The 15,042-nt window shown below is 48.9% G+C and overlaps 1 protein-coding gene across 3 annotated transcripts in view; it reads left to right on the top strand.

Annotated features, from left to right (window-relative positions):
* The window catches only part of KIF20B (kinesin family member 20B), a 502,673-nt gene that overhangs the window by 162,143 nt on the left and 325,488 nt on the right, over window positions 1–15,042 (top strand). The gene's annotated exons all lie outside the window — the stretch shown is intronic.

The following is a 15,042-nucleotide window of genomic DNA, read 5'->3' as shown; positions in this document are numbered from 1 at the left end:
TTCCGGGAGTGGACAACTGGGAAGCAGACTTCCTCAGCAGACACGACCGACACCCGGGAGAGTGGGGACTTCATCCAGAAGTCTTCCAACTGTTGGTAAACCGTTGGTAAAGGCCACAGGTGGACATGATGGCGTCCCGCCTAAACAAAAAACTAGATATTGCGCCAGGTCAAGGGACCCTCAGGCAATAGCTGTGGACGCTCTAGTGACACCGTGGGTGTACCAGTCGGTTTATGTATTCCCTCCTCTGCCTCTCATACCAAGGGTACTGAGAATAATAAGAAAACGAGGAGGAAGAACGATACTCGTGGTTCCGGATGGGCCAAGAAGAGCTTGGTACCCAGAACTTACAGAAATAATATCAGAGGACTCATGGCCTCTACCGCTCAGACAGGATCTGCTACAGCAGGGGCCCTGTCTGTTCCAAGACTTAACGCGGCTGCGTTGGACGGCATGACGGTTGAATTCCGGATCCTAAAGCAAAAGGGCATTCCGGAGGAAGTCATTCCTACGCTGATAAAAGCCAGGAAAGAAGTAACCGCAAACCATTATCACCGTATTTGGCGAAAATATGTTGCGTGGTGTGAGGCCAGGAAGGCCCCAACAGAGGAATTTCAGCTGGGTCGTTTTCTGCACTTCCTACAGTCCGGAGTGACTATGGGCCTAAAATTGGGTTCCATTAAGGTCCAGATTTCGGCTCTGTCGATTTTCTTCCAGAAAGAACTGGCTTCACTGCCTGAAGTTCAGACTTTTGTAAAGGGAGTGCTGCATATTCAGCCCCCTTTTGTGCCTCCTGTGGCACCGTGGGATCTCAACGTGGTGTTGAGTTTCCTGAAATCACATTGGTTTGAGCCACTTAAAACTGTGGATCTGAAATCTCACGTGGAAAGTGGTCATGTTATTGGCCTTGGCTTCGGCCAGGCGTGTGTCAGAATCGGCGGCTTTGTCATGTAAAAGCCCTTATCTGATTTTCCATATGGATAGGGCAGAATTGAGGACTCGTCCCCAGTTTCTCCCTAAGGTGGTATCAGCTTTTCACTTGAACCAACCTATTGTAGTGCCTGCGGCTACTAGGGACTTGGAAGATTCCAAGTTACTGGACATAGTCAGGGCCTTAAAAAATTATATTTCCAGGACGGCTGGAGTCAGGAAAACTGACTCGCTTCTTATCCGGTAGGCACCCAACAAAATAGGTGCTCCTGCTTCTAAGCAGACTATTGCTCGCTGAATTTGTAGCACAATTCAGCTGGAGCATTCTGCGGCTGGATTGCCGCATCCTAAATCAGTGAAAGCCCATTCCACGAGGAAGGTGGGCTCATCTTGGGCAGCTGCCCGAGGGGTCTCGGCTTTACAAATTTGCCGAGCTGCAACTTGGTCAGGGGCAAACACGTTTGCTAAATTCTTCAAATTTGATACCCTGGCTGAGGAGGACCTTGAGTTCTCTCATTCGGTGCTGCAGAGTCATCCGCACTCTCCCGCCCGTTAGGTAGCTTTGGTATAATCCCCATGGTCCTTACGGAGTTCCCAGCATCCACTAGGACGTCAGAGAAAATAAGATTTCTCTATCGTCCTAGTGGATGCTGGGGTTCCTGAAAGGACCATGGGGAATAGCGGCTCCGCAGGAGACAGGGCACAAAAAGTAAAGCTTTCCGATCAGGTGGTGTGCACTGGCTCCTCCCCCTATGACCCTCCTCCAAGCCTCAGTTAGATTTTTGTGCCCGGCCGAGAAGGGTGCAATCTAGGTGGCTCTCCTAAAGAGCTGCTTAGAAAAGTTTAGCTTAGGTTTTTTATTTTACAGTGAGTCCTGCTGGCAACAGGATCACTGCAACGAGGGACTTAGGGGAGAAGAAGTGAACTCACCTGCGTGCAGGATGGATTGGCTTCTTGGCTACTGGACATCAGCTCCAGAGGGACGATCACAGGTACAGCCTGGATGGTCACCGGAGCCTCGCCGCCGGCCCCCTTGCAGATGCTGAAACAAGAAGAGGTCCAGAATCGGCGGCAGAAGACTCCTCAGTCTTCTAAAGGTAGCGCACAGCACTGCAGCTGTGCGCCATTTTCCTCTCAGCACACTTCACACGGCAGTCACTGAGGGTGCAGGGCGCTGGGAGGGGAGCGCCCTGGGAGGCAAATGAAAACCTATTTGGCTAAAAAATACCTCACATATAGCCTCCGGGGTCTATATGGAGATATTTAACCCCTGCCAGAATCCACTAAAGAGCGGGAGACGAGCCCGCCGAAAAAGGGGCGGGGCCTATCTCCTCAGCACACAGCGCCATTTTCCTTACACAGCTCCGCTGGTCAGGACGGCTCCCAGGTCTCTCCCCTGCACTGCACTACAGAAACAGGGTAAAACAAGAGAGGGGGGGCAAAATAGTGGCAAAAATTATATTATAAAAGCAGCTATACAGGGAGCACTTATTATAAGGCTATCCCTGTCATATATAGCGCTTTGGTGTGTGCTGGCAGACTCTCCCTCTGTCTCCCCAAAGGGCTAGTGGGGTCCTGTCTTCGTTAAGAGCATTCCCTGTGTGTCTGCTGTGTGTCGGTACGTGTGTGTCGACATGTATGAGGACGATATTGGTGTGGATGCGGAGCAATTGCCAAATATGGGGATGTCACCTCCTAGGGGGTCGACACCAGAATGGATGCCTTTATTTTTGGAATTACGGGATAGTGTCAACACGCTAAAGCAGTCGTTTGACGACATGAGACGGCCGGACAATCAATTAGTGCCTGTCCAGGCGCCTCAAACACCGTCAGGGGCTGTAAAACGCCCTTTGCCTCAGTCGGTCGACACAGACCCAGACACAGGCACTGATTCCAGTGGCGACGGTGACGAATCAACCGTATTTTCCAGTAGGGCCACACGTTATATGATTTTGGCAATGAAGGAGGCGTTACATTTAGCTGATACTACAGGTACCACTAAACAGGGTATTATGTGGGGTGTGAAAAAACTACCTATAGTTTTTCCTGAATCAGAAGAACTAAATGAGGTGTGTGATGAAGCGTGGGTTGCCCCCGATAAAAAGATGCTAATTTCAAAGAAGTTATTGGCTTTATACCTTTTCCCGCCAGAGGTTAGGGCGCGCTGGGAAACACCTCCTAGGGTGGACAAGGCGCTCACACGCTTATCTAAACAAGTGGCGTTACCCTCTCCTGAGACGGCCGCACTTAAAGATCCAGCAGATAGGAGGATGGAAAATATCCAAAAAAGTATATACACACATACAGGTGTTATACTACGACCAGCTATAGCGACAGCCTGGATGTGCAGTGCTGGAGTAGCTTGGTCAGAGTCCCTGATTGAAAATATTGATACCCTGGATAGGGACAATGTTTTACTGTCTTTAGAGCAAATAAAGGATGCATTTCTTTATATGCGTGATGCACAGAGGGATATCTGCACACTGGCATCACGGGTAAGTGCTATGTCCATTTCGGCCAGAAGAAGTTTATGGATGCGACAGTGGTCAGGCGATGCGGACTCAAAACGGCATATGGAAGTTTTGCCGTATAAAGGGGAGGAGTTATTTGGAGTCGGTCTATCAGATTTGGTGGCCACGGCTACAGCCGGGAAATCCACCTTTTTACCTCAAGTTACTCCCCAACAGAAAAAGACACCGACTTTTCAACCGCAGCCCTTTCGTTCCTTTAAAAACAAGAGAGCAAAGGGATATTCATATCTGCCACGAGGCAGAGGAAGGGGGAAGAGACAGCAACAGGCAGCTCCTTCCCAGGAACAGAAGCCCTCCCCCGCTTCTACAAAAGCCTCCGCATGACGCTGGGGCTTCTCAAGCGGACTCGGGGGCGGTGGGCGGTCGTCTCAAGAATTTCAGCGCGCAGTGGGCTCACTCGCAGGTAGATCCCTGGATCCTGCAGATAATATCTCAGGGATACAGGTTGGAACTAGAGACCGATCCACCTCGCCGTTTCCTGAAGTCTGCTTTACCAACGTCCCCCTCCGAAAGGGAGACGGTCTTGGAAGCCATTCACAAGCTGTACTCTCAGCAGGTGATAGTCAAGGTACCTCTTCTACAACAAGGAAAGGGGTATTATTCCACTCTATTTGTGGTACCGAAGCCGGATGGCTCGGTAAGACCTATTCTAAATCTGAAGTCCTTGAACCTGTACATAAAGAAGTTCAAGTTCAAGATGGAGTCACTCAGAGCAGTGATAGCGAACCTGGAAGAAGGGGACTTTATGGTATCCTTGGACATCAAGGATGCGTACCTCCACGTTCCAATTTACCCCTCACACCAGGGGTACCTCAGGTTCGTCGTACAAAACTGTCACTATCAGTTTCAGACGCTGCCGTTCGGATTGTCCACGGCACCTCGGGTCTTTACAAAGGTAATGGCCGAGATGATGATTCTTCTTCGAAGAAAAGGCGTATTAATTATCCCATACTTGGACGATCTCCTGATAAGGGCAAGGTCCAGAGAACAGCTAGAGATGGGATTAGCACTGTCTCAAGAAGTGCTAAAACAGCACGGGTGGATTCTGAATATTCCAAAATCCCAGTTAATGCCAACAACTCGTCTGCTGTTCCTAGGGATGATTCTGGACACTGTTCAGAAAAAGGTTTTTCTCCCGGAGGAAAAAGCCAAGGAGTTATCCGAGCTTGTCAGGAACCTCCTAAAACCAGGAAAGGTGTCTGTACATCAATGCACAAGAGTCCTGGGAAAAATGGTGGCTTCTTACGAAGCAATTCCATTCGGCAGATTCCACGCAAGAATTTTCCAGAGGGATCTGTTGGACAAATGGTCAGGGTCGCATCTTCAGATGCACCAGCGGATAACCCTGTCTCCAAGGACAAGGGTATCTCTTCTGTGGTGGTTGCAGAGTGCTCATCTATTGGAGGGCCGCAGATTCGGCATACAGGATTGGATCCTGGTGACCACGGACGCCAGCCTGAGAGGCTGGGGAGCAGTCACACAAGGAAGAAACTTCCAGGGAGTGTGGACGAGCCTGGAAACGTCTCTTCACATAAACATTCTGGAACTAAGAGCAATCTACAATGCTCTAAGCCAGGCAGAACCTCTGCTTCAGGGAAAACCGGTGTTGATCCAGTCGGACAACATCACGGCAGTCGCCCATGTGAACAGACAGGGCGGCACAAGAAGCAGGAGTGCAATGGCAGAAGCTGCAAGGATTCTTCGCTGGGCAGAGAATCATGTGATAGCACTGTCAGCAGTGTTCATCCCGGGAGTGGACAACTGGGAAGCAGACTTCCTCAGCAGACACGACCTTCACCCGGGAGAGTGGGGACTTCATCCAGAAGTCTTCCACATGCTGGTAACCCGTTGGGAAAGACCAATGGTGGACATGATGGCGTCTCGCCTCAACAAAAAACTGGACAGGTATTGCGCCAGGTCAAGAGATCCGCAGGCAATAGCTGTGGACGCGCTGGTAACGCCTTGGGTGTACCAGTCGGTGTATGTGTTTCCTCCTCTGCCTCTCATACCAAAAGTATTGAGAATTATACGGCAAAGAGGCGTAAGAACGATACTAGTGGTTCCGGATTGGCCAAGAAGGACTTGGTACCCGGAACTTCAAGAGATGATCACGGAAGATCCGTGGCCTCTACCTCTAAGGAGGGACTTGCTTCAGCAGGGTCCCTGTCTGTTTCAAGACTTACCGCGGCTGCGTTTGACGGCATGGCGGTTGAACGCCGGATCCTAAAGGAAAAAGGCATGCCGGAAGAAGTCATTCCTACTTTGATTAAAGCAAGGAAGGAAGTAACCGTGCAACATTATCACCGCATTTGGCGAAAATATGTTGCGTGGTGCGAGGATCGGAGTGCTCCGACGGAGGAATTTCAACTGGGTCGATTCCTACATTTCCTGCAATCAGGATTGTCTATGGGTCTCAAATTGGGATCTATTAAGGTTCAAATTTCGGCCCTGTCGATTTTCTTCCAGAAAGAATTGGCTTCAGTCCCTGAAGTCCAGACTTTTGTTAAGGGAGTGCTGCATATACAGCCTCCTGTGGTGCCTCCAGTGGCACCGTGGGATCTCAATGTGGTTTTGGACTTTCTAAAATCTCATTGGTTTGAACCACTAAAAAATGTGGATTTGAAATATCTCACATGGAAAGTGACCATGCTACTAGCCCTGGCTTCGGCCAGGAGAGTGTCAGAACTGGCAGCTTTATCTTACAAAAGCCCATATCTGATTTTCCATTCGGACAGGGCGGAACTGCGGACTCGTCCGCATTTTCTCCCTAAGGTGGTGTCAGCATTTCATCTGAACCAGCCTATTGTAGTGCCTGCGGCTACAAGTGACTTGGAGGACTCCAAGTTACTGGACGTTGTCAGAGCATTGAAAATATATATTGCAAGGACAGCTGGAGTCAGAAAATCTGACTCGTTGTTTATATTGTATGCACCCAACAAGATGGGTGCTCCTGCGTCTAAGCAGACGATTGCTCGTTGGATCTGTAGCACAATCCAACTTGCACATTCTATGGCAGGCCTGCCACAGCCTAAATCTATAAAGGCCCACTCCACAAGGAAGGTGGGCTCATCTTGGGCGGCTGCCCGAGGGGTCTCGGCATTACAACTTTGCCGAGCAGCTACGTGGTCAGGGGAGAACACGTTTGTAAAATTTTACAAATTTGATACTCTGGCTAAGGAGGACCTGGAGTTCTCTCATTCGGTGCTGCAGAGTCATCCGCACTCTCCCGCCCGTTTGGGAGCTTTGGTATAATCCCCATGGTCCTTTCAGGAACCCCAGCATCCACTAGGACGATAGAGAAAATAAGAATTTACTTACCGATAATTCTATTTCTCGGAGTCCGTAGTGGATGCTGGGCGCCCATCCCAAGTGCGGATTATCTGCAATAATTGTACATAGTTATTGTTAACTAATTCGGGTTATTGTTGTAGGGAGCCATCTTTCAGAGGCTCCTCTGTTATCATACTGTTAACTGGGTTTAGATCACAAGTTGTACGGTGTGATTGGTGTGGCTGGTATGAGTCTTACCCGGGATTCAAAATTCCTCCCTTATTGTGTACGCTCGTCCGGGCACAGTACCTAACTGAGGCTTGGAGGAGGGTCATAGGGGGAGGAGCCAGTGCACACCACCTGATCGGAAAGCTTTTACTTTTTGTGCCCTGTCTCCTGCGGAGCCGCTATTCCCCATGGTCCTTTCAGGAACCCCAGCATCCACTACGGACTCCGAGAAATAGAATTATCGGTAAGTAAATTCTTATTTTTACTCACCGGTAAATTTATTTCTCGTAGTCCGTAGTGGATGCTGGGCGCCCATCCCAAGTGCGGATTGTCTGCAATACTTGTATATAGTTATTGCCTAACTAAAGGGTTATTGTTGAGCCATCTGTTGAGAGGCTCTGTTATATTTCATACTGTTAACTGGGTATAGTATCACGAGTTATACGGTGTGATTGGTGTGGCTGGTATGAGTCTTACCCGGGATTCAAAATCCTTCCTTATTGTGTCAGCTCTTCCGGGCACAGTATCCTAACTGAGGTCTGGAGGAGGGGCATAGAGGGAGGAGCCAGTGCACACCAGATAGTACCAAATCTTTCTTAAAGAGTGCCCAGTCTCCTGCGGAGCCCGTCTATTCCCCATGGTCCTTACGGAGTTCCCAGCATCCACTACGGACTACGAGAAATAGATTTACCGGTGAGTAAAATCTTATTTTTGATGGTTCATATTATTTGCAGAGCACTGGCTGTGCGATGGGGTCTTCTATGGCCCCTGCATATGCTAATTGTTTTATGTTTGATGTTGAGAACAATCAAGTCCAAAATTTTGATATACACTCGTTTCATAGCTGATATTTCTCTGACGTCCTAGTGGATGCTGGGGACTCCGTAAGGACCATGGGGAGACTGGGCACATCTAAAGAAAGATTTAGGTCTATCTGGTGTGCACTGGCTCCTCCCCCTATGACCCTCCTCCAAGCCTCCGTTAGATTTCTGTGCCCGGCCGAGCTGGATGCACACTAGGGGCTCTCCTGAGCTCCTAGAAAGAAAGTATAGTTTAGGTTTTTTATTTTACAGTGTGACCTGCTGGCAACAGGCTCACTGCAGCGAGGGACTAAGGGGAGAAGAAGCGAACCTACCCAAGTGGTGGTAGCTTGGGCTTCTTAGGCTACTGGACACCATTAGCTCCAGAGGGATCGCACACAGGACCCGACCTCGTCGTCCGTTCCCGGAGCCGCGCCGCCGTCCCCCTTACAGAGCCAGAAGCAAGAAGGTCCGGAAAATCGGTGGCTGAAGACTTCTGTCTTTTCCAAGGTAGCGCACAGCACTGCAGCTGTGCGCCATTGCTACTCATGCACACCACACACTTCGGTCACTGATGGGTGCAGGGCGCTGGGGGGGGGGGGGGGGCGCCCTGAGCAGCAATATTAACACCTTGGCTGGCAAAACTGACACCATATATAGCCCCAGAGGCTATATAGGTGTAAATTACCCCTGCCAGAATAACAGAAAAAGCGGGAGAAAGCCCACCGAAAAAGGGGCGGAGCCATCTCCCTCAGCACACTGGCGCCATTTTCCCTCACAACTCCGCTGGAAGGATCGCTCCCTGGCTCTCCCCTGCAGTCCTGCACTACAGAAAGGGTAAAAAAGAGAGGGGGGGGCACAAATTTAGGCGCAGTATAATATATATATATGCAGCTATAAGGGAAAACACTCTTTATAGGTGATATCCCTGTGGTATATAGCGCTCTGGTGTGTGCTGGCATACTCTTCCTCTGTCTCCCCAAAGGGCTTAGTGGGGTCCTGTCCTCTGTCAGAGTATTCCCTGTGTGTGTGCTGTGTGTCGGTACCGCTGTGTCGACATGTATGATGAGGAAAATGATGTGGAGGCAGAGCAAATGCCTGTAAATGTGTTGTCACCCCCTGAGGGGTCGACACCTGTGTGGATGGACTTATGGAAGGAATTACGTGACAGTGTCCGCTCCTTACATAAAAGGTTTGACGACATAGGACAGCCGGCTACTCAGCTTGTGACTGTTCCAGCGTCTCAAATGTCATCAGGGGCTTTAAAACGCCCGCTACCTCAGATGGCAGACACAGATGTCGACACGGATACCGACTCCAGTGTCGACGACGATGAGACTAGTGTACCCTCCAATAGGTCCACCCGTTACATGATTGAGGCAATGAAAAATGTATTACACATTTCTGATAGTACCCCAGGTACCACAAAAAAGGGTATTATGTTCGGTGAGAAAAAACTACCAGTAGTTTTTCCTGCATCTGAGGAATTAAATGAGGTGTGTGAGGAAGCCTGGACTTCCCCCGATAAGAAATTGATAATTTCTAAACGGTTATTGGCAGCGTACCCTTTCCCGCCAGAGGATAGGTCACGTTGGGAAACGTCCCCTAGGGTAGATAAAGCGTTTACACGTTTATCAAAACAGGTGGCACTACCGTCTCCGGATACGGCCGCCCTAAAGGATCCTGCTGATAGAAAGCAGGAGGCTACCCTAAAAGCTATATATACACACACGGGCATTATATTGCGACCAGCGATTGCATCAGCATGGATGTGCAGTGCTGCTGCGTGGTCAGATTCTCTGTCGGATAATATTGATACCCTGGATAGGGACGCTATTTTGCTGACAGTAGAGCATATAAAGGACGCTGTCTTATACATGCGTGATGCACAGATTGCCGGCTGGCATCAAAAATAAGCGCAATGTCCATTGCCGCCAGAAGGGGGTTATGGACTCGGCAGTGGTCAGGTGATGCCGATTAAAAAAGGCACATGGAAGTTTTGCCTTATAAGGGGGTGGAACTGTTTGGGGATGGTCTTTCAGACCTCGTTTCCACAGCTACGGCTGGGAAATCGACATTTTTGCCACAGGCTACCCCACAGCAAAAGAAGGCACCGTATTATCAAGTACAGTCCTTTCGGCCCCATAAACACAAGAGGGCTCGAGGCGCATCCTTTCTGCCGAGAGGCAAAGGTAGAGGGAAAAAGCTGCAGCATACAGCCAGTTCCCAAGAGCAAAAATCCTCCCCCGTCCGGTAAGTCCACAGCATGACGCTGGGGCTTCACAGGCGGATCCGGGTACGGTGGGGGCCCGTCTCAGAAATTTCAGCACACAGTGGGCTCTCTCACAGGTGGATCCCTGGGCCCTTCAAGTAGTATCTCAGGGGTACAGGCTGGAATTCGAGATGTCCCCCCTCCCCCCCCCCCCCCCTCCCCGCCGTTTTCTAAAATCTGCCTTACCAGCAACTCCCTCTGCCAGGGAGGCAGTGTTGGTGGCTATCCAAAAACTGTATTCACAGCAAGTGATTGTCAAGGTACCCCTCCTTCAGCAAGAGAAGGGTTACTATTCCACAATGTTTGTGGTACCGAAACCGGACGGTTCGGTGAGACCCATCTTAAATTTAAAATCCTTAAACACTTAAATCAAAAGGTTCAAGTTCAAGATGGAATCGCTCAGGGCGGTTATTGCGAGCCTGGACGAGGGGGATTACATGGTCTCCCTGGACATCAAGGATGCGTACCTGCATGTCCCCATTTACCCTCCTCACCAGAAGTACCTCAGATTTGTGGTACAGGACTGTCACTATCAGTTCCAAACGGGTTATCCACGGCACCGAGGCTCTTTACCAAGGTAATGGCCGAAATGATGATACTTCTTCGCAAGAAGGGAGTTTTAAATATCCCGTACTTGGACGATCTCCTGATAAAGGCGAGGTCCAAGGAACAGTTGGTAGTGGGGGTAGCACTTCTCAATATTCCAAAGTCACAGCTGGTCCCGACGACACGTCTTCTGTTCCTGGGAATGATTCTGGACACAGACCAGAAAAAAGTGTTTCTTCCAGTGTTAAAAGCCGAGGAGTTGTCATCTCTAGTCAGAGACCTCCTAAAACCGGGACAGGTGTCGGTATATCAATGCACACGAGTCCTGGGAAAAATGGTAGCTTCGTACGAAGCAATTCCATTCGGAAGGTTCCACGCAAGGACTTTCCAGTGGGACCTGTTGGACAAATGGTCCGGGTCCCATCTCCAGATGCAACAGCTGATAACCCTGTCGGCAAGGACCAGGGTGTCGCTGCTGTGGTGGCTGCAGAGAGCTCATCTACTAGAGGGCCGCAGATTCGGAATACAGGACTGGGTCCTGGTGACCACGGATGCCAGCCTTCGGGGCTGGGGCGCAGTCACACAGGGAAGAAATTGCCAAGGACTGTGGTCAAATCAGGAGATTTCGCTTCACATAAATATTCTAGAGCGAAGGGCCATTTACAATGCCCTAAGCCAAGCAAGGCCCCTGCTTCAGAACCAGCCGGTACTGATCCAATCAGACAACATCACGGCGGTCGCCCATGTAAACAGACAGGGCGGCACAAGAAGCAGGAGGGCAATGGCAGAAGCCACAAGGATTCTCCGATGGGCGGAAAATCATGTGTTAGCACTGACAGCAGTGTTCATTCCGGGAGTGGACAACTGGGAAGCAGACTTCCTCAGAGGGCACGACCTCCACCCGGGAGAATGGGGACTTCATCCAGAAGTCTTCCAAATGCTGGTAAACCGGTGGGAAAGACCACAGGTGGACATGATGGCGTCCCGCCTCAACAAAAAGCTAAAAAGATATTGCGCCAGGTCAAGGGACCCTCAGGCGAGCGCTGTGGACGCTCTAGTAACACCGTGGGTGTACCAGTCGGTTTATGTGTTTCCTCCTCTGCCTCTCATTCCCAAGGTACTGAGAATAATACGAAGGCGAGGAGTGAAAACTATACTCGTGGTTCCGGATTGGCCAAGAAGAGCTTGGTACCCGGAACTTCAAGAGATGCTTTCAGAGGAACCTTGGCCTCTGCCGCTCAGACAGGACCTGCTGCAGCAGGGGCCCTGTCTGTTCCAAGACTTACCGCGGCTACGTTTGACGGCATGGCGGTTGAACACCGGATCCTGAAGGAAAAGGGCATTCCGGAGGAAGTCATCCCTACCCTGATCAAAGCCCGGAAAGATGTCACCGCAAAACATTATCACCGCATTTGGCGGAAATATGTTGCTTGGTGTGAGGCCAGGAAGGCCCCAACGGAGGAATTTCAACTGGGTCGATTCCTGCATTTCCTGCAAGCAGGGGTGACGTTGGGCCTCAAATTGGGGTCCATTAAGGTCCAGATTTCGGCCCTGTCGATTTTCTTCCAGAAAGAACTGGCTTCACTGCCTGAAGTTCAGACTTTTGTCAAAGGAGTTCTGCGTATTCAGCCTCCTTTTGTGCCCCCAGTGGCACCTTGGGATCTCAATGTGGTTTTGGAGTTCCTGAAATCACATTGGTTTGAACCACTTAAGACTGTGGATTTGAAATATCTCACGTGGAAAGTGGTCATGCTGTTGGCTCTAGCTTCGGCCAGGCGTGTGTCAGAATTGGCGGCTTTGTCCTATAAAAGCCCTTATCTGATTTTCTATATGGATAGGGCAGAGTTGAGGACTCGTCCTCCGTTTCTCCCGAAGGTGGTATCAGCGTTTCACTTGAACCAGCCTATTGTGGTGCCTGCGGCTACTAGGATCTTGGAGGATTCCAAGTTACTGGACGTAGTCAGGGCCCTGAAAATTTATGTTTCCAGGACGGCTGGAGTCAGGAAATCTGACTCGCTGTTTATCCTGTATGCACCCAACAAACTGGGTGCTCCTGCTTCTAAGCAGACTATCGCGCGCTGGATTTGTAGCACTATTCAGCTGGCGCATTCTGCGGTGGGACTACCGCAGCCTAAATCTGTAAAAGCCCATTCCACAAGGAAGGTGGGCTCATCTTGGGCGGCTGCCCGAGGGGTCTCTGCTTTACAACTTTGCCGAGCTGCTACTTGGTCAGGGGCAAACACGTTTGCAAAATTCTACAAATTTGATACCCTGGCTGAGGAGGACCTGGAGTTCTCTCATTCGGTGTTGCAGAGTCATCCGCACTCTCCTACCCGTTTGGGAGCTTTGGTATAATCCCCATGGTCCTTACGGAGTCCCCAGCATCCACTAGGACGTCAGAGAAAATAAGAATTTACTCACCGGTAATTCTATTTCTCGTAGTCCGTAGTGGATGCTGGGCGCCCATCCCAAGTGCGGATTGTCTGCAATACTTGTAAATAGTTATTGTTACACAAATCGGGTTGTTGTTGCGAGCCATCTGTTCAGAGGCTCCGTTGTTATCATACTGTTAACCGGGGTTCCTATCACAAGTTATACGGTGTGATTGGTGTGGCTGGTATGAGTCTTACCCGGGATTCAAAATCCTTCCTTATTGTGTCAGCTCTTCCGGGCACAGTATCCTAACTGAGGCTTGGAGGGGGGGTCATAGGTGGAGGAGCCAGTGCACACCAGATAGACCTAAATCTTTCTTTAGATGTGCCCAGTCTCCTGCGGAGCCGTCTATCCCCCATGGTCCTTACGGAGTCCCCAGCATCTACTACGGACTACGAGAAATAGAATTACTGGTGAGTAAATTCTTATTTTTTGTCATATGGAATGGTACCAAGGAGGCGTTTTTACAGATGGTAGAGACACATAATGCTTCTGATAGTTCTGTAAAATTAGCGGTAAATATGAGTCAGTCCGTTAAATTTTTTGAATGTGACAGTGTCGATTGATACGGATGGCATCAGTACTACAGTCTATACTAAAGAGACTGATCGCAATACATTATTGCATATGAATAGTGGCCATCCCAAAAAGCTGAAAATGGGTCTCCCCTTCTCACAAATGATTAGAATACGCCGCATCAACGATAATTCTAATGCGGCGGAGGTACAAATTGATAAACTCATTAAAAAAAATTTGGGCTGAGGGTATGATCATAAAATGCTAACGTCCAAGAAAAATAAAGTTATGTCATTGAATAGGGCGGACCTCTTGAGAAAAAAACCCCGTAGATCTTTGACAGTCATTACCATTTGTCAATAGATTTAATTGTCTGTCTAATGACATTACTAGAACAGTAAAGAAGCTTTGGCCAATGATTAAAAGTGATGATGCATTAAATTTAACTGAAAGCAATATTATGCCCTGTTACTCTAGGGGGCAAAACTTAAGAGATCTATTAGTCCATACAGATATATCTGACGCAGGGCCACTGAGGCACCTGCACTTTCTATCTAATAGAAGGTGGGGATGTTTCAAATGTGGCTGCACCACTTGTAACTACTTAATACAAGGAGATAAATTTAATCATCCTCATTCAGGAAAAATGTATCAAATTAGACATCATTTAGATTGCAATAGTACCTATGTTGTTTATCAGATAATTTGCCCATGTGGCCTTTCCTATATTGGGAAGACCCAATGCAAATTCAAAGATCAGGTTAGCCATTGCAAGTGGCACAAGCTAACAGCCACTTTGCTGAGAAGGGACATGGGTTGCTAAGCCTTAAATACAGGATGATAGATCATATTCCACAATCTAAACGGGGTGGAGATCGCAATGTAAAATTGTTAAGGTGTGAGACACGTTGGATCCACCGTTTAGATGTCATCAGCCCAAAGGGACTGAATGAACATCTTTCCTTTTTCTTGCTTTGGTTGAACAACTTAGAAGCATTTTGTAGGTAGTTATGATTGGTTATTATGCTATTATGATATGGAATTTTCTTATATATGTCTCTGTAGTAAGTTGTTTAAAACCCTGATTCATATTATTGCGATCATATTGCTGTGACCGTATTTGTAACTGTCTAAATTAGTCACAGATCCGTGAGACCACAATCTGAGCTAGTGTGGGTATTATTCACGGCTCCCTACATTATGGGACAGAATCTTGAATTCAAGCCCGCTAGTACGATGTGGGTTAACTCGAATCTGGGGACACGCAAACAAAGGTGATTGCTACATACGGCTACTGCATTGTATTACATGGTCACTTTGTTGCAACAAGTATTTACAGTAATTTATAAGAGATGTGTTGTTGCTTTAGACAGTTCCTGTTTGGTTGTTATGGTGACGGGTTCACTGACGGCTCATGCAAAGTGCGTGATGACGTCATTAGAAAGCGGCTGACCGGGGCTGAAATCCCGCCAGCAGTCGTGGTATGAGCACTAGTGACTACTATTTAAGGTAGGAG

Source organism: Pseudophryne corroboree, chromosome 3 (assembly GCF_028390025.1).
Source record: "Pseudophryne corroboree isolate aPseCor3 chromosome 3, aPseCor3.hap2, whole genome shotgun sequence".
Classification (NCBI taxonomy): domain Eukaryota; kingdom Metazoa; phylum Chordata; class Amphibia; order Anura; family Myobatrachidae; genus Pseudophryne; species Pseudophryne corroboree.
The sequence above is the reverse complement of the archived record's forward strand: the minus strand, read 5'-3'. Positions and strand labels throughout refer to the sequence as shown.